This window comes from Pelobates fuscus, chromosome 6 (assembly GCF_036172605.1).
Source record: "Pelobates fuscus isolate aPelFus1 chromosome 6, aPelFus1.pri, whole genome shotgun sequence".
Lineage (NCBI taxonomy): Eukaryota > Metazoa > Chordata > Amphibia > Anura > Pelobatidae > Pelobates > Pelobates fuscus.
Genome location: NC_086322.1, coordinates 214,400,977 through 214,422,574, shown reverse-complemented (window position 1 = coordinate 214,422,574; position 21,598 = coordinate 214,400,977).

The window sequence follows — 21,598 nt, the reverse complement described above, 5'->3', positions numbered from 1 at the left end:
GGGGGAGTCGTTGAGGGGGAGGTACTGTCAGGGTTTCTTTGCTGTTTTAAACAGCAACCCTTTTCTGTTTCAGTGATTGAGTTTCAGCTGCAATCACTATGAGCTCCTTCTGCTTGTTGCCACGGTTACTCACCTGTGAGTAGTAATCAACCCTGCTGCTAATCAGTTCTGCCTACTTAAGCAGCTAAGCCCAGAACTTCCTTGCCCTTGCGTGGTTTCCTGTTCCCCAGAAGTCTCCTTGTTCCTGTGTTTCCTGTTTGCTCCTGGTTCCTGACTCCGGCCTTGTTCCTGACTCCGCTGCTCTCCGTGCTCCTGATCCTGGCTTGTCTGACTACCCGCTCTGGTGACTGACCCCTGCTTGATTCCTGGACTTTGCTTTTGTTATTTATTTGTTATTTATTAATAAAGGTGTTTTTGCATCTACTTCTGTCTCTGTCTGGTTCCTGGTCCCTGACATGCTCCTGCCGTATTTCAGGATCTCATAAACGATGTCCTTAGAGATCTACTGCATGTCTGTGCCGTAGTCTACCTTGATGATATACTTGAATATTCTCCGGATTTGAAGACACACCATACTCATGTTAGGATGGTGCTTAAGAGGTTGTTGCAGAACGGTCTTTATTGTAAATTAGAAAAATGCTTATTCGACCAAACTTCTGTACAATTCCTGGGCTATGTCATTTCTGAACAAGGATTCAGCATGGATCCTTCTAAATTGGAAGCTATACTGTCCTGGCCCCTTCCCCAAGGACTTAAGGCAATACAGCGATTTATAGGGTTTGCCAATTATTATAGGAAATTTGTTAAAAACTTTTCATCCATCATTTCCCCTATCACTAAACTGACTAAAACAGGTTTACACCCCAGGGTTTGGACTCCTAAAGCTATTGTGGCCTTCGAGACTCTTAAAAAGGCATTTGCCACTGCCCCTGTGTTACACCATCCTGATCCTTCCCTTCCCTTTGTACTGGAAGTAGATGCTTCTGAATCAGGTATAGGAGCAGTGTTGTCACAAAGACAATCGTATGACGAACCCCTCCTTCCCTGTTGTTACTTTTCTAAACGCTTGACTGAGTCTGAAAATAATTACGACATCGGTAACTGGGAATTATTAGTGATGGCTTTTAAATAATGGAGGTACTTATTAGAAGGAACTAGACACAAAATTCTGGTTATAACCGATCATAAAAATCTATCCTATATCGCAGACGTTAAAAGATTATCCTCTCGTCAGGCTAGATGGTCTTTATTTCTATCACGTTTTCAGTACATCATCACTTACAGGCCTGGATATCGCAATGTCAAGGCTGATGATATATCCCGCCAGTTCGAACCAGTAAATTCAATTGCCTCTACTCCTGAGCCCATTGTACCTACATCTAATATAATAGCTGCTACCCGTTTGGTTATTTTGTCTCTTTTTCTTGATGGTATCAAGACATACCAATCCCAAGCACCCTCTGAGACTCCTGTTGGTAAGCTATACGTAAAAGTGAAAGACAGAAGTTATTAGCTTTATTTCACACCACCAAAACTGCTGGTCATCCAAGGGTTACCAAGACTTACAACGGTCTCCTCCAACAGTTTTGGTGGCCCTCACTTAAAAAAGATGTGGCAGATTATGTGCAGGCTTGCCGTGTCTGCACACAGTGTAAGTCCCCTAATGTTAAACCCCTGGGACTCCTTATGCCCCTATCTGTACCCAAGAAACCATGGACACACTTATCCATGGACTTTATTGTGGATCTTCCTTCATCTGATGGACAGACAGTAATTTTGACTGTAACTGATATGTTCTCCAAAATGGCGCAGTTCATTCCGCTTAAGAAGCTACCTTCTGCGGTTCAGTTGGCTCAGGTGTTTGCCAAAGAAGTGTTCCGCTTGCATGGTATACCACAAGATATCGTATCTGACTGGGGCCCTCAGTTTGTCTCTCGGTTTTGGAGGGGCTTTTGGGCTGAGATGGGGGTCTCCTTATCGTTTACTTCCTCCTATCATCCGCAATCTAATGGAGCTGCCGAACGGGCAAATCAGTCTGTGGAGTTGTATTTACGCTGTTTCACAAATGCACACCAGGACAACTGGTCCCATCTCCTTCCCTGGGCTGAATTTGCCAGAAACACTGTGTCTCATTCTTCTACTGGCGTAAGTCCTTTTATGGTGGCTTATGGGTTCCAACCCTCTGTCCTTCCCGGTGTGTTCTCCGACAAGGGAATGCCCGCTTTGGACGAGCACCTCGCCTCCTTACGGAAGATGTGGGATCAGGTCCATGCTGCTCTTTGTCGTGCGGCTGCTGCTCAAAAGAGATTTGCTGATCGTCGTAGGTGTGCGGCTCCTTCATATGCTCCGGGTGATAGGGTTTGGTTGTCCTCTAGGAATCTCCGCCTTAGGGTTCCCTCGATGAAGTTAGCGCCCAAGTTCCTTGGTCCCTATAAGGTATTGCGTAGGGTAAATCCTGTGTCCTACTCCCTGGCCTTGCCTCCTTCCATGCGTATACCTAACACCTTTCACACCTCCCTTTTGAAGCCCTTGCTCTGTAATCGGTTCTCTGGGTCTCTCAGGCGTTCCGATGCCCTCCGCGCGGTCTCTAGTGACGTGTACGAGGTGGCTGCTCTCCTCGATTCTCGTTTCTCTCGAGGTCGGTTGCAGTATCTAGTTGATTGGAAGGGTTACGGCCCTGAGGAGCGGTCTTGGGTTTCTGTCTCTGATTTGGACGCGCCCTCTTTGATCCGCTCCTTTCATGCGCGGTTTCCTTTAAAGCCTTCGGCTTCCCGCCCTCCGGGCGGTCCTCGAGGGGGGGGGGCTCCGTGGGCAGCTGTGAGGGGAGGCTACAATCCTCTCGCAGCACTCACCCTCGGTCCGTCGCCGCCCGCGGTCCCCTCTCCCCTTACCGGTCAGCGAGCGGCGTGTCAAGGGGAGAGGACGCCGCTCCCCTTGACACGTCGCGTCCTCCTCTCCTCCTCCCAGCGGCAGCATGTCTAACGCTGCACGCTGGGAGCCGGCACTGAATTCTGAACGCCGGGGTCACTCACGTGACCCGGCATTAAAGCTACAGCGCAACAATCACAGTGGGGGGTATAGATATCCCCCACGTGTGATTGTTAATTCTGATTGGAAGTTATCCAATCAGAATTAAGATAAGGATATAAATACTTACCTTTCCTGCCTCTCAGTGCCCTGTTGTGATCTTTGCTTGCTAGTATTGATTCTGAACTTGTGTTTTCTGGTTACGTACTCTCTGGCTTGTTAATCTGACTTTGTGACTTTCTCCTACCCTTTGACCTCGGCTTGTTTCTCGTTATCCTGTCTTCTGGTTTCCCTTACTCGGCTTGTCTCCTGACTATTCTGTGTGTGCTTAGCCCGGCCACTCTAAGGTCCGGTACTGCACCTTTTCTGTGTGTGTGTGTGTGTGTTAGCGTGTTGGGTTCCCCGAATCGTGACATATACACACACTCACTGATAGATAGACACTGACATACACACACTGACAGACACACACTCACTCACACACAGACACACATATTCACTGACTCACTCACACACTGATCGAGACAGAAACACACTTGTTACCGGGTAACACTTAAGAAGCCAAGTACAACGAGTAAAGGTCTTTATTCTCACCGATCCTGTTCAAAATGTTTGAGCAATGAGCACATGGTGTAGAGGCTTTTTATATGCTACACATTCCCCATCTGTGCCCTTACACCAATCAACAAACAGGATATACAGGATGACCTTATATGGGCAGGCAACGTGGCTACTTAGGAGAATGGAATGTGGTTTCAGTTCTTGCACATGCTCAATGATGACAGTCTCTCGCTACATGTTGATACGACAAATTCAACAGATACTTGTAATTGTATATGCCACATGGAGATTTTAGCCTAGTAAATTTTGGCCTAGCTGAAATCCCATCACACACTCACTGACAGACACACACATTTACTCACTGATAGACACACAAATAGTCAGTGACAGACACACACATTCACTGACAGACACAAACACACTCACTGACAGACACACACATTCACTGTAAGACAAACACACTCACTGACATACACACACTCACTGATAGACACACACTCACTCACTCACAGACACACACATTTGCCTGCAACCACACACTTACTCACAGACAGACACAAACATTCACTGACAGGCACACACACACTGACAGACAGACACACACTGACAAACACACATTCACTGACAGACACACACTCACTGACACACAGACACATTCACTGACAGACACACATTGACAGACAGATGCATTCACTGACAGAGTCTAACTCACAGACACACACATTCATTGACACACACACACACACTTATACTGATACACTTTCTTTTCACGCACTCTACCTTTGGGAGCTGGAGTGGGGCTATTATCCCTGGGGTACAGGAAGGTAGCAAGTGGGCAGGCGCACAGTGGAATGCAGTGAGCAGTGGTGTATCCTGGTTTTGTGCTGCCCTAGGCAGGACAAAACTCAGGCGCCCCCCTCCCGCCCACGCCACCCCCACCCAACCCTCCCCCCCCGCCCGCGCCACCCCCACCCAACCCTTCCCCCGTCCCGCCTTCTAAATACACACACACACATTCACTGACAAATACGCATACACTAGGTAACAGACACACTCACTCACTAGCAGATACACACACAGTCTAACAGACACACACACTCACTAGCAGATACACACACAGTCTAACAGACACACACACTCACTAGCAGATACACACACAGTCTAACAGACACACACACTAACATACACACACTTACAGACACACACACACACTAAAACACACACACACAGACCCACACACTAACAGACACACACACACTAACAGACACACACACACACTTACAGACACACACACACACACACACACACACACACACACACACACTAATAGACACACACACACAGACATACACACACATACAGACATACACACACACACACACACTAACAGACACACACACACTAACAGACACACACAGACCCACACACTAACAGACATACACACACACACACTAACACACACACTAACAGACATACACACACACTAACAGACATACAGACACACACAGACCCACACACTAACAGACATACACACACACACACACTAACACACACACTAACAGACACACACACACTAACAGACATACACACACACTAACAGACATACACACACACACTAACAGACACACACACACACTAACAGACACACACACACTCACTCACTCACATATTTAATAAAAATTTTTTTTTAAATTTAACCCCCCCAGCCTCCTTACCTTTGGGAATGCTGGGGGGAGGGGGGTATCTGTCTCCCTGGTGGTCCAGTGGCTGCTGGGAAGTGCGGGTAGGTGGGCGTCCGGCGAGGGAGCACTTCCTCTGAGCTGTCTGCTCAGCTCCCTCGCGCGCCGCAGAGTGAGGCTGGGAGGCGGAGCCGGAATATGACGTCATATTCCGGCTCCCAGCCTCACTCTGCGGCGCGCGAGGGAGCTGAGCAGACAGCTCAGAGGAAGTGCTCCCTCGCCGGACGCCCACCTACCCGCACTTCCCAGCAGCCCGCCGGCCGCCCAGCATGCCTTGTTAGCCGCAAGGCTAACAAGGCATTTGCCCTGGGCATTTGGGGGCGGCTTTTTTTGCCGCCCCCTGAAAAATGCCGCCCAAGGCAAATGCCTTGTTTGCCTCGCGGCTAATACGCCCCTGGCAGTGAGGGAGCTGTAATCTCCTTGCTCAGCTCCCTCGGCACTGCCTACTGATGCTGGGGCAGGAGTGATGTCATATTCTGTCTCCCAGCATCACCCCTGGGTGCGCAAGAGAGCAGTGCAAGGAGAGCACAAATATCAACACTCCCTTGACAACCGGCTAGAATATGCACAGCTGCAGCCAGTAAGGAGTTAAATCTCCTTTTTAAGCCCTAGCCATCCTACACACTTCCAGAACAAAAAAATATATAAATATATAAAAAGCTTCCCTTATTGCTTCCCTTATTGTGTGTTTAAAATTATTTTTTTAGCTCCTGCTCAATAGATGCTGTAGCGTGCAGCAGATTCCTGTGCTGTAAGATATTATTGAAAAATAATATTTTTTTCATGTTGGCTGTGTCTGCACCATTTTGGTAACGGATTGCTTCTCCTTGCCCCAAGAATAGAATCCAGTGGGTCAGTATATGGGCATCTAACACAGTAATGTTTATATGTATGTAATATTGCAATTTATGTGAACTATGAAGTCTCAACATTCCATCATAGTTAACATTGTCTAGCTATTTGGATTTAGGATAATGTATATAAATGCAGTTAAGTATCCATAAGTAAAGCAGCTGAGCTAGAAATAGCAATAAAAACATTCCAACATCAATTGTTTTCTGGAGTCTACACTCAATTGGCTACTTAATCTGAAATTTTCATGGCATGAAAATGGAACTATTCAGCTGCGAAATACCTTGAGAGCACAACATCAGATGTCAAGTGCCTTTTGGTTATTTTCACAGAGGGGTATCTTTGAAACAGTGCATTCCCCTTCAATTCCCCCAAAGAAACACGTTAATCCTATTAACTGGTAGGATAATAGACTTATTTCAAGTAAAAATAATATAATGTGAATTTTAATAGCAATGTTAGCATAACAATATTATGAAACAATTATTAACCACTTTGCTCCTTTTTTATCATACCTCCATAATCTAATCAATGTAAGGTAACATTTGTCTTTAAAGTTTGTTGGCCCTAATTACAGTGTGGTTTAAATGATGCAGGTATATCCTGCTCTTAAACTCATCATTCTGTGTGGATTGCTGAGAATAATGTATGGTATGGTCCAAATTGCAGTTGAAAAGGGACTTACAGTGTATCAGAAGGTCTAGTGAACTACAGAGATGATTCATTATCAAGCAGTAACAAGTAGACTTGTGCAATTCATTTAGTTCAGAATTTCACAGGAATTCGGCAATTCTAAAGCGTCCGAATTCTTTACAAACTGGAATGAACGAAAAATTAACAAATTTGGAATAAATAAATAAAAATGATTTTGAATGCAATCCCTTCCATAAGGATAGCCAGTTAGGATATATATCTACAAAGCAACTGAACGAACAGAGTTAATAAAAGAGTCGTTTCTTAATTTTGCTTTTAGTCATTTAGCAGATAACTCTATAATTTGGAATCATTACATGAGATTGCCTTAATTAAGGATACCAAATTAGAGTCTTATCTACTAGGCAAATGGAAGAGAGGCTATACTTAATTTCACTCTTTTAGCTTTAGCAGTTAACTTTCTAATTTGGTGCAAAGTAGGACACTATTTAGCAGATAGCTTCCTTATTCGGTAATTGGTAGGTATCCCTATGGCAATCCCATAGAAAATTAGGGAGTTTCTACTAAACAGCTGAAAGGGAAACATTAAGAAAATGCATTTTCTTAATTTTGATCTTTTAACTGTTGATTAGATAGTTTGGGGGATGGGGGGGGGGGGGGGTAAGGGGGTATTGATAGATAAGATGCCTGTGTTTAATGATAATCATAAAATGAAAATAAATACATTGTGTTTCTATAGAACATATAACAGATGTTAAATTTGCTACCCTTATGTGGGATTGCCTTATTTAATATTACCAAGTTAAATAAATGCATGGTATTTCTATAGAAAAATGTGCTTCGGGGGGCGGAGTTTGGCCACCATCTTAATGGCCACCATCTAGGGAAGCTCCTGAGACTTGGGGACAATTTCGTTTAATAACAATTTTTTCAAACGAAAATCATCATTTTAAAGCACATAGATCTGTCTATGAAGCCCTGCTCATCATGCAGAAACAAAGAAGTACCGAGAAAAATGTTCCTGCAGCAAAAAAAGATCAATAAAACTTCAGCGGGGGTGAGTAAAGGCATGCCAGCCCACCCACGTTCCCCGTCCCACTCAGTAGCCCCGCGGCTTATTTCGCCAGGAAAATCTTCATTGGTGGCAGCGGAGAAACAGCTACCCTCCTCCCATACCCTCTCTCATGCCCATTCATATGCTAGTGCGGCCGGGACCCGCTCGTATGGATCTGAGAGCGGTGGGGTCGCGGCCACACACACAGTGACTTCTGGGGGGTATGAAAACCGCTCCGAGCATTAGATCAGCTCGGAGCGTGTGCATTCAGCTTCCGCAAGCGGAGCAAGTGGAGATAGTAGCCGCTCGCGGCTCACATGTAAAGCAGCCCGGTCTCTAGCATATAAAGGAGACCGGGCTGTGGATGAGGGGGCGGGCGGCGGGAGGTCTCGATCCCCGTCGTGGTCCTCTGCCTCCCGGCGGTCAGACTTGATGGGAGGGACCTCTGCCACTCGTTCCCCTCACACAGTCAGTGTTAAAGGGGCAGCAGAGAGCCTCAATGTGCAGGATATGGAGGAAGATTGTTATAATGTGTCCCAAACTTTTCATCATACTGGTCACCAACACTGATACCACTAAAATGGATGACAGCATGACCCCAGCTCCAGTCATACTTAAGATGGCCACCAATACAGCACATACCACCAATGTTACAACTAAGATGGCCACCACTTCTCCCAAGACAATTTCTACTGCTTTCAAGACTATGACCTATAACCCTCACATGCCGTTGGAAATGGCCGAGGATTTACCACCGTCGGCTGGTTTAATTATCCAATTAATACAAGACCTGCGTGTGGACTTAAAAAATGATCTCAAAAAAGATTTTGACAACATGTATGGGATTCTGAAGAACATTGGTCAACGCACGGAGGCCGTTGAACACAGATTATCTACACAAGAATCCGCTCATTTAGAACTGGAAAAAAATGTTAAAGAGCTTCAAAAGCAGGTCAACCAGCAGGCAGAGAGAATAGCTGACTCTGAGGACAGGAGCAGGCGCAACAACGTTAGAATCAGGGGGATCCCTGACACTGTAGATGCGTCTGAATTGTTGAACTATTTCCAAACTATGGTCAAAACAATTCTACCAGAGGCTACCAATCTGGACTTACTAGTAGACCGCATCCATGGGCTACCTAAATCCAACAAGACACCAGCAGCGGCACCAAAGGACACCATAGCAAGACTCCACTTTTTCCACATAAAAGTAGTACTTTTGGGTGAAATGCAAAAAAGAAATGAAAGAAAAGGAAGCTAGAGGAACACTCTATAAGGGGTTAACCCATGGGCAAAAAGCGTTAAACAAACAAGAAATGAGTGTCCTATACATAAAATATAACTTTTATTAGTTCTATTTAAAATTGGTGCGTTAAACAGGGATAAAATATCCAATTATCAAATATATGTGAACCAATATTTCCATATGGTGATATACCAATGTGCCAATGTAAACTATTTAATAAAGGTAAAAATAGATCCCATTATAGGATATTCTTAAACCTTATCCAATAACTCGAAAAAACACATATGCATCTTGATTACCTCTAGAGTCAGGTATAGTGTGCGAAAATCTGGACTTTCCGATGCAATATTAAGACACATAAGAAATAGGAAATTCTGAAAGATTAAATAACCATAAGTTCGATCTCAAAGGGTTAAATATCAACAAAATTGGGTGGTTCTGTTCAAAAGTTTTCAGAAACCTATTCCCAGATGTATGTGCAAAACTTTGTTTTGCAATCCACAGTGGTCGAGATAGATATCTATTGCTAAATAGTTTGTGCAAAAATAGTTACAATGTTGCTTTGTTGCCCGTCGGCAAACCAATGCAATGTAGCTAAAGTGTAACCTCTAAATAGAAGCAGACATCCCTTCTTAACAATATCAAATAGGGGTTACCAAATATCAAAGATTGTTAATAGAGTGTCTGCCTAAAGAGGGATAATCAAACCACCTCTGTGGATCGAAAAAAAATCGTAATTGCTGTGGGGACAATAGAATGGCTTATCAATATCTGATAAATATCGAAGTATAACTAGATCGCTAAAGATATAAAAGAAAAGCCTTTATCGTCTGGGTATAGCAATAACGGTTAAGAAATATGTAACTCAGGGCATGAGATAGATATAATAAAAGGATTCCAATAGTAAATGTCTCTGTAGCTCAATGATCCCTGAGTGCCCCTGACACGCGTTTCGCCCACAACTCATCAGAGGGGAACTGATGTGGGGAAATGACCGGGAATTTCCCACACATCAGTTCCCCTCTGATGAGTTGTGGGTGAAACGCGCGTCAGGGGCACTCAGGGATCATTGAGCTACAGAGACATTTACTATTGGAATCCTTTTATTATATCTATCTCATGCCCTGAGTTACATAAGTTATATTTTATATATAGGACACTCATTTCTTGTTTGTTTAGTACTTTTGGGTACCATACGCACATCAGGTCCTCCTGACGAATACAAAAACATTAAGATCTTTCAGGACTTCTCAGAATACACAATGAGACGTCACAGGGAATTCCAGCACCTTACAACTGAACTGAGACAAAGAGGGCTACAGATGGGGATTCCCTGTAAAAGTTCTTTTTAATATGGATGGTCGAAATTTCACAATTGCCACTCCTGAAGAAGGGTCGGAATTCATCAACACTATCAACAGAAGGCAGACTCAATCCCGCACTCTTTCACCGTCAACCCCACAGCATGCTCATAAGAAAAACAAGGCAAATGATACTTGCCCATTGCAGGTCTTGGCTTACAAGCTGTCAGACTTTTTTTTCTTCACAACGTACTGGACGCACTTCCTCTACTGTTAAAGAATTTGTTTTCATATTTCTAATTTCTCTCTTTTTGCTTTTCTACCCTGTGCCAACTAACATTTATTCGAAATGGTATTACTTTTATCCTTACACTGGGATAGGTCAAGGCAGCAGGAAACTCACTTTTTGGGTTTTCTCAGTACCACGTCAATCTGCAGGAATTTTTTTTCTCCTTTTGTTTACCCTGCCCTAGCGATTATTTAATTCAGCAGAGATCCATGGATTGGAAGGACTTGTTTTGTTTTTTATTCTTTTCATATATATATTTGACAATTTTTTAATATAATTGTACTATTTTAGTTTTGAATGAAGCATACATCGGTCCCCTGGTCTCAGGCAGCCCTCCCTCCCCCCAACCTGGGCCTAATACCCTGAGATGGAGAAATATTTTTTATCCTCCCTCATGGCCCTATTTTTCCACAAGGTTATTTTCTCTCCCCATATAGGGGAATTTACCCAAGTTTTTAACCCCCCATTTTTTATTTTTTATTCCATCCACTTTTTTATACACTGTAAAAAATTTAAGAAGTTACCAGGTTCTGCTTTAAATGCTTTAACAAACTCACTCTTGTTTAAACATAAATATTTGTTGTTACGATTGTTGGATCTTATAATTCTCCTCTTGGGACGCGGGCCTTCAGGCTCCCACATTTCCATATACTCTCCTTTTAATGACCGTGTACTCTGATTTGAGTCATGGTTATTAAACTCATGTCATTTAATGTGGGGGGCCTTAACACCGCTCACAAGAGGCGATTATTGTTCAAAGAAGTTAAATCCAACAAATCAGATATTGTATGTATTCAAGAGTCTCATCTTAAAGAAGGAAAAGAGTACAAACTTATGACACGGTTATTCCCATCCCAATTTCACTGTACTTACAAGTCTAAGTCTAGGGGTACTTCTATCTTCTTTAGTAGGAAGGTGGCCAGCTCTACAGATAAGATACTGATGGATGATGACAGGAGATACATATTGTGGATAGGTAAAGTTAACAACGTTTTATACACAATTGTCAATGTGTATTTCCCCAACACAGGTCAGCTAACTTTTATTTAGGAAAATAATGGAATTGGTGAATGAGAACATGAAAGGGATTTTAGTGATGTGTGGGGATATGAACTTTGTTATGGACGGCGACTTAGATAATGCAAGGGAAAATTTAGACACACCCCATACAAGAGACAGTGACAGATTGGCTGTGAAATGCTCGAAGTACATAGTTGAATGCGGATTGTATGATCCATGGAGACTATAACATGAGAATGAGAGAGACTTGACTTACTACTCCATATCCAAGAACATGTATTCCAGGCTGGACAGGTTCCTGATACAGGACAATCTCATATCATACATCTCAAGATCTGATATTTTAGATATCAATTGGTCTGACCATGCTCCCATAACTTTGCATAAAGATGAAACAGTTTCTTCCTCCCCCAACAAACACTGGAGACTGAGTGACTATTTGCTAGACAATCCTGAAAATAGATCGCTTGCAGAAGGGGTACTAAATGATTATTTTTTTGGCTAACGTTTCGCATGAGGTTCCTGGCGAGGTGACATGGAATGCGCACAAGGCTGTGATGAGGGGTCATTTCATTTCTAGGGCATCTCACTTGAAGAAGAATAATAATAGCAATTTAGGAAACTTGGAAAAAGAATTACACAACTTAAATCAGGCTAATAAATTCGGCAAATCTTCTTCCCTATCAGCAATGATAGGGGAGATTAAATCAAAAATACATAAAATAAATATAGACAGAACTACTCTTATGGTGAGACGCCTCAAGAAATTGTTTTATTTAAAAGGTAACAAGGCCTCAACTCTCCTGGCGTCCAAACTCCGGCAGGTAAATGCCCAATCTAAAATTTGGCACTTAATAGATGATCAGGGACAAAAAATATTTCACCCGACTAAGATTAGCGACCAATTTGCAAAATACTACAGCGAACTTTACAATTTGGAATCTGATTTGAATCTCACCCAGCCATCTGAGGCGACTATTAATAATTTTTTAGACAGGGTTTCGTTGCCTCGGCTATCTTCTGACAATTTGGAAAAACTAGAGTGCGATATATCTGAAGTAGAGATAGCCGAGGCGATCAAGCTCATGCCGTCAGGAAAGGCCCCTGGACCTGATGGATTTACCATTTTATATTACAAGACCTTTGCAGAAACTTTAATTCCCCACATGTCCAAATTATTTAACCACTATAAATCCGGGGGGAAGATGCCGGGAGAGTCTTTGTCCGCACAGATTGTCACCTTGCCAAAACCAGGTAAAACTCCTGATAGATGTTCTAATTTTAGGCCCATATCCCTTATCAACAACGACATAAAAATGTATGCTAAGATATTGGCGATTCGCTTAACTAGTTTAATACCATTACTGATCAAGAATGACCAGGTTGGATTCATCCAGGGAAGACAGGCACCTGACGGAACCAGACGTTTCATAAACTTGATCCAGCATATTAATTCAACAAAAACTCCTTCTCTGCTCCTTTCATTGGACGTAGAGAAGGCGTTCGATAGGGTACATTAGGGATATCTATGGAAGACACTGAGTACATTTGATATTCCACAATCTTTCATCACTGCGATTAAGGCACTATACTGCGCACCCACAGCTCACGCATCGGCCTCGGGTTTCCAATCAAGAACGTTTTCCCTAACTAATGGGACACGTCAAGGTTGTCCCTTATCTCCGATTCTCTTTGTTCTGGTGATGGAACCCCTGGCCGAATTGATTAGGATGACCCCAGAAATAGCAGGTATTCAAATTAAGGGATCCACCCACAAAATAGGGCTATTTGCAGATGATGTTATACTAGCACTCAAAAATCCCAAAGAATCTCTGGAATCTCTTAACACTGTTCTACTCCAGTTTGGAGAAGTGTCTTATTATAAATTAAATATATCCAAGACCCAGGCCCTGCCTTTTCATTTGCAAAAGTCTGACATGGATGAATTAAAAGCAATATATCCGTTCGATTGGAGGAAGGATTACTTGAAATATTTAGGTATTAACTTATGCAAACTTTTACCCAATATGCATAATCATAACTTGAAAAGAGCATGGCCAGACCTACAAAGGGAGATGGAGAGATGGGGTGGCATGGAATTGTCATGGTTAGGAAGAATTGCCTTCATAAAAATGTTGATCCTACCAAAAATCCTGTATTATTTAAGAACTATCCCTTTATCTGTCCCAATGTCCTTTTTTAACAAAGTGCATTCAACAATGCTTAAATTTATCTGGAACAATAAACTCAATAGAATTAAGCTTACATCCCTGCAGCACCAAAAAATCTACGGGGGCATTGGTGTCCCAAATATCAGGAAATACTACTTTGCTACTAATGCTGCAGTGGTTGTAAGCTTTAATAGTCAAAAAAACAGGCCGAGATGGATGGAGATGGAGGAATCCAGCATTCTCCCCTATCAACTCGGGGAACTACCCTGGCTAAGCCCTACAAGGAGACCTGGCATATCAAAAATGTTTCTGACTATTAAGACCACACTTAACCCCTTAAGGACACATGACATGTGTGACATGTCATGATTCCCTTTTATTCCAGAAGTTTGGTCCTTAAGGGGTTAAAGCCTGGGATATAGTATTCAAAAACAATTGTCACTCGATAAAACTATATAGAGCCATGCCCATTGATTCTTTAAAATATTACATCCCAACCTTAGATTTAGCACTGCTTAACCCCTTAAGGACCAAACTTCTGGAATAAAAGGGAATCATGACATGTCACACATGTCATGTGTCCTTAAGGGGTTAAAGGACACCAATTGCATCATATAGACAATTTTTTCCATGGAAACTCTATTCTGTCTTATGAAAGTCTAAAATTTAAACATAATCTGCCGATTGAATGCAAGGTTGAATGTGAGCTAGTGAATGAGAAACTGAAAGAAATATACAAAATTCCCGAATTTGATAAAAATTACGAAGCACTGGCTATATCTCCAATAGAAAAGCTATTTTTAAATGACCCAAATAGGAAAGGCATTATATCTATCTGCTATATGATATACAACGATAAACCGACAACCAAACTGAAGCATATGTTATTTTGGGAGACGGAGCTGAGTACCCAATACAAGCTGGAAGAATGGTTTAAATTTTTTTCAGCACTGAAGGGTTTATCTTTCTGCTCCAGTCATCACGAAAATCATTTTAAAATTCTGTATAGATGGTATCTAGCTCCGTCCAGACTGCACAATATGACTAATAGGTACAGCGATAGGTGTTGGAGAGATTGCGGAGGATTGGGCAATATGGCCCACATATGGTGGTATTGCCCAAGACTAACTAAATACTGGAAATCGATACATGATTTAATTGTTAAAATGAACAAGAACATAGGCAATTTCACATCTGAACTAGCTCTATTTAAAAAATTCCCTGAATCCATCAGCAGAATCGATAGGATTATAGCAGGCCACATTCTGATAGCCGCCACCACGTGTCTACCTAGATATTGGAAGTCTAAACATACACCCTCTATCAAGGAAGTACTGACACTAACACTAGAAAACAAAGCATACGAACTATCACATAGAAATAATACACACATATTTGCACAATTAAAATACCACTGGGATCAATGGGAAACCGATGTCATAAAAACATATAACCTGTAATAACTTGTAATAATGTTACTCAATTTAAGTGCCTTGTACAAGTTAACATATTTACTGTTATAATGGATGGATAACCCCTTTTTTCCCCACTTCCCAGTTTTACCCTTCCTTTCCCTTCCCTAATATATTGTTCTTTATTATTTGTAAATTCTGCAAAATCTTTCAATAAAAATTATTTGAAAAGAAAAATGTGCTTCGGTCAGCAAAAACATGTGGCTTGAGCAGGTGAGGAGGTTCAACTTTCACACACCCTGAATTACAGTGTCATGATTTAAAAACGAAGATCAAAATATCTTGCATCAGTCCAGACAATGCCCAGCTCCAGACATCAATCGATCTATGACAGGATATGAAGCTCGCCTATAGAGTACATTCAGAATAATAGATGATAAAAAAAAATACACAAAAATCATTGATATAATTTATGAAAAAAGTGAGTATACAACATTTTGGCTCAAGGATTCGAGGGTTAATGTATCCAGTAAAAGTCTACTGTTTAGGGTTTTTATTCACTTGTGCTACTATTCACTTGTATCTAAGGATCTCGTTCATTTTTTTAGTTGAAATGGCACCAATAGAACAATTTTATGTGTGTGTGGCCATCTTTAACATCTTTGCAGTGTAGCTAACAGTAAGATGAACATGTCTGACACCATACCTAGGATCGGATGCAAATTACTTTTATAAATAAAAGCACCCTTGTTAAAAGGTTAAATTGGCTAATAGTTTGGCTTCCAAATGACCAATTAAAGGTACATTCCAGACCCCTGAAGCACTTTAGCACTTTAGTGTGTCCTCTTTTTGTCGTTATACAAAAAGTTCAGATTTCAATAAGAATCGACACTTTTATAAATTAACCTTGCTACATCCTCCTGGCTGTCAATCAGACAACTTGCCCTGTACTTCCTGGTTTTTCGAACTCAGTGGACCTACACTTAAGAGGCAGCAATTGCCCAGAGCATCTGCCTTGCAAAGACTTCTCATTGAGTTGCATTGGGAGGCCATGGAACTAACTGGACAGCCTCAGAAAGTCTGGGCTGGTTTAGAAGAGAAGCACATACAAATGCTTTAGACTAGATATCTGTAGCTTTTGCAAGATGTTTTAGATATATCACCTCCCCATAGTAAATGAATAGTTAAATGTAAGTGTGTTTTAATTTAGGGTATGTCTACTAAACAGTATTTTTAAATTTCATTTTTGGGGGGGGATTTCACTAGTGGGGTATCCCTTTAAGTATATTTTTGTTATTGTTGTCTTTCATTCCTTGTGTATCAGTTTACCTATTAATGCATAGATGTTCTCTGCACTTTATAGTAGGGTTGTGCATCCGAGGAAAATTACCATGTAAGCTTTGTTTTAAAAAATGATAATACATAAATTTTTTCTTCAAAAACATAGACAAACGCAAAGTCTACAAAAGTATACATAAAGGCGTGAAAAGGGGAAAGGGATGACAATTTAGCTATGCATTGGAGTATGCCTGGACCCCCTCTCACATTCCTGTACATGACTGTATAGATAATATAGCAAACGTTATCAAAATGCACATTATATAATTATGTTTTTCATCATCTCCTGTTTTCCCATATGGTGGGTTCACCTTCTGAATGTTTTGTACAGCAAATTATTTAGTATCCAATGACATGAAGAACAATTGGTTGTTTTGATTGGAACTACATGTGTGTGTGATCTTTTCAACAGTAGTTCAATCCAAACATCTGTTCACTTTCTATCATCCAAAAATACAATCATGGGGGGATGTTTTTCAAAACAAAGACTTTTTTTTTTTTGTCTTTATTAAATGCCTATTTTGTGCGTATCATATAACATGAGACAATTACAGCTGTCGAGTAAGTTAAAAAAAAAATGTGCAAAAATGTGTTTGAGCAAATTTGTCTGAATCAAATTCCTTTTAATCCACACACAATGAATCGATCAACTGGGATTATTCAATGAATAAGATTCTACAGCTAAACCCCTGATGGACTTATTTGTTCAGGTGTGGATTAAAAATAAATTGATTTGGAAGAACTCACTCCAACACATTTTTACACAAGCCTGGTAATTAATCGGGTTTCCAAATCAACCCATAAAAAAGGAGAAATGGGGGCCAAACCGGAACCTCTATAGGTGCCCTCTTTGGATGTGACCACTGGAAAGCATAAACTGAGGAGAGTCCCTGGAAGCAGTTTAAGCATAAATATTACAGTTAGCATGTTAATATCCCATGTTAAAATCAGTGTAGAGCCAAACGAAATTGGAGTACTGTGACGTTTTGGTGGGCTTTACAAAATATGTCCATGTGGTTTAACTGAATCCCCTTATTTGTTTGTCAGGATAGGTGAGTTTAAGTAGCCTTGCAAAATGTATAACTGTATTGTTTGTGTGTGTGCTTTGTTCCCTAATCTGTATTGTGGATAGTAATCTTTACATAATGCTCTTTTAATTTTAGGTATCACTATTCATCTCATGTTTCAAATAAACATTATCCGTCTTCTTTTCAGAATAATCTAGTATTCCTAACCATTAATATTTCTCTCTTAACTACTTTCACTTAATTTTGCCTCTATTGTGACCAATCATCACAGTTCTTCATTGTTTTGTGGAAAGAGAGCAGATTTGAAAGTATAGAGACGCTATGATGAACAGAGCAAAAAAGAAACAGAAGAAAACATTGAAGATTTTGTCTGTAATCATGTAACACAGATGCTACGTAACGCAATATATAAGTCTTGTGATTAGTTGGGTTTTTAATCGTTTAGGCTGCTCTGCCTAGTCTGCATAATACTACATATGCTCCAGTAGGATTGACGGGATTACAAGGATATAACAGAGCACTTCATCACTATGTTAGCGGAGATGACATGCTGTTTAAAATCAATCACATAGACAGTTAAAAGATAGCAATGGAGAGGGGGTCATAGTAGGATGCTTTTTCTTCTTTACAACCTCACTAGCACCTTTGACACTGAAAAAAGGGGACATCAAAGCAGTGTTTAAAATACTGATCAGCAGCTGGTCTCATTGCAGTTAACAGACCCAGGAGAAGACTGTATTTCTGATATTTAGCAAGTTCTCAGGAGATGAGGAAGTGGTGTCATAATTACCATGAAAGTTGGTAAAGTGACAAAACAAGGATGGATTTAGATATAATTCGTGTGTCTCCCTGAGGGAAAACCAATGCCAGATATTGATATCCTAGAAAACACATCAATGTCCTGAACATAAAACCAGTTCCCAAGCCAACTGACCTATTGCCATTATAAAATATAAAGTGAGAATGGAACCATAACACTAGAAATGTACAATCCTTACATCAACGTTAGAAGGGATCAGAAAAGGTCCTTTTACATTTTACATTATAGAAATGTGATATTACAAAATGAGACAGGTTCTAGAAGAGTGATCCCTAGCCTTGACACTCCAGATGTCAGTAAAAACTACATTCTCCATAATGCTCAGGCAGCTTCAACGCTTAAAGAATCACTATAGTGTCAGGAAAACAAAGCGGTTTTACTGACACTATAGTGCCCTGAGGGTGTCCCGTGGCGCTGACGAGGTTAAATCCCCTTTAGCCACTTACCTTAATCCAGCGCCAGTCTTCCTCTGCGCTGGTGACCTCTCCTCCCGTCCGACGTCAGCTCCCCCGTCCAATGTCACTGGAGCCGAATGCGCATGCGCGGCAAGTGCCGCACGCGCATTCAAAGTGTCCATAGGAAAGCATTTCTCAATGCTTTCCTATGGACGCTCTGCGCGATGGAGGCGAAATTCACCTCCACCGTCGCAGATGCACCTCTAGTGGCTGTCCGGAAGACAGCCACTAGAGGCTGGATTAACCCCAAATGTAAACATAGCAGTTTCTCTGAAACTGCTATGTTTACATCTGAAGGGTTAAAACCTGAGGGACCTGGCACCCAGACCACTTAACCCCTTAAGGACCAAACTTCTGGAATAAAAGGGAATCATGACATGTCACACATGTCATGTGTCCTTAAGGGGTTAAAGGGACACTATAGTCACCTGAACAACTTTAGCTTAATGAAGCAGTTTTGGTGTATAGAACATGCCCCTGCAGCCTCACTGCTCAATCCTCTGCCATTTAGGGGTTAAATCCCTTTGTTTATGAACCCACATCAATACGCGAGAATAAAATAAATAAATTTGTCTTCCTGACAAATCCTCATGACATATGCACCGTCGTTATTCGGCAGGTGCCATTTTAGTTTACCTTAAATAAAACACTGACACCGAATTTATCTGTTGGATTATAACGTCCACAGCTTTATTAATTATTAAATATGTAAATAAATAAATTAACAATTTAGGGTCATTGTCCATCTAACATTATATTACTATCCCCCCGTACAATACCCCTGACAATGACCCTATCTTTTGAACAATAATTAACATTCACTTAACATATAACCAGAAACACACGGCCTACCAGAGAGGCCCCAAAACCATCTGTTAACTGTAGGGGTGTACCCAGACACCCCTACCCCCTAGGTTCGTAGCCACCGAAGAGCTTGAACCTACCAACATCTAATCCATCTGGCCTACTCCAGCCTAGGCCTTGGCCTGTCCATTCCCAATTCCATCTAACTCCTGGCTTTAACACGCCCTGTTCCCGCCGCTGTGACCAAACGGGATCAAACTCAACTATAGGGAGGGAGGGTGGGACAAGTGACAGGTCAGTGCAATTCAGATTAACTGGCTCCTCACTTAAGATGGCCGCCTATTTACACTGCCTGACTCCTCCCCTACTTAGCCCCGCCCTGAACATCCCAAACCTTTCCACCTGCCTACTTCCTGGCCTTGTCAAGGCCCACTCCCCTGTTTCACTGTTCCATGGGCTTCATGACATATGCACCGTCGTTATTCGGCAGGTGCCATTTTAGTTTACCTTAAATAAAACACTGACACCGAATTTATCTGTTGGATTATAACGTCCACAGCTTTATTAATTATTAAATATGTAAATAAATAAATTAACAATTTAGGGTCATTGTCCATCTAACATTATATTACTATCCCCCCGTACAATACCCCTGACAATGACCCTATCTTTTGAACAATAATTAACATTCACTTAACATATAACCAGAAACACACGGCCTACCAGAGAGGCCCCAAAACCATCTGTTAACTGTAGGGGTGTACCCAGACACCCCTACCCCCTAGGTTCGTAGCCACCGAAGAGCTTGAACCTACCAACATCTAATCCATCTGGCCTACTCCAGCCTAGGCCTTGGCCTGTCCATTCCCAATTCCATCTAACTCCTGGCTTTAACACGCCCTGTTCCGCCATAGCACATGACTTGATCCCTTAAGGACATGTGCGCCCCCCACCACCCTGAAACAGGGCCAAGCTAATCCCTTCCTGAAAGCCTAGATTGAGCAAGTCACAACCCACGTCTGACAAGTGTACCCCGTCTCTCCTGAAATAGCCCGGGAGCATGTCCTCCAGTTCCCTATGCCGAACCACAACACCCCCCACTCGCCGCACAAAACTCGCCATTGCCCTGTTAACCTTGCCCCTGCATCGAGCCACTGCAGCTGGATCCCTGGCGTGCCGCCACGTGAAACGGGGGACCATTTCCGACCACACTACCACCACGCCAGGGACCAGGTCCAACAGCCGATCCACGTCTCTCTTCATCCGTCTAACCAACTCCCTTTGCGGAATCAGACCCAAATCATTCCCACCCCCGTGTAATAAAACTATGTCCGGAGCAGACCCCCCGGCCAACCTGCTAAACAACAAACTACTAAGGCTTTGCCAGCTAAACCCCCTAAAGCCAAACCAAGAAATCGACACTTCTCCTTGAGTAAAACCCAGCTGTGCTCCACTTCTCCGAACAGCAGCCCTCTTCTGAGCCCAATAGACATACGAGTGGCCCCAGATCCACACTTTCCATCCTGCAAAGAAAAACACGTTAATACCAAACAGATGGATTCCACTTCCATCACAGCATCCCATCGCCCTGCTCACACCAGCCTATCTGGTCTAACGTATGATCTAAAACGCAAGGATTCCCACCTCCCTATGCGTTTAATCCTCTCGTCCCCCAGTCCCAGCCGTGCGGCCTCAGTTGCCGCCCCAATTCTAAAGGAGTGAGTCCCAAATTGCCCAGGCTCTAGGCCCAGCTTACTTACCCCCATCCTAAACACCCTCGCGAACTGGAAGCGCGACAGGGCCGAGCCATCCTGGTGCACCAAGAAG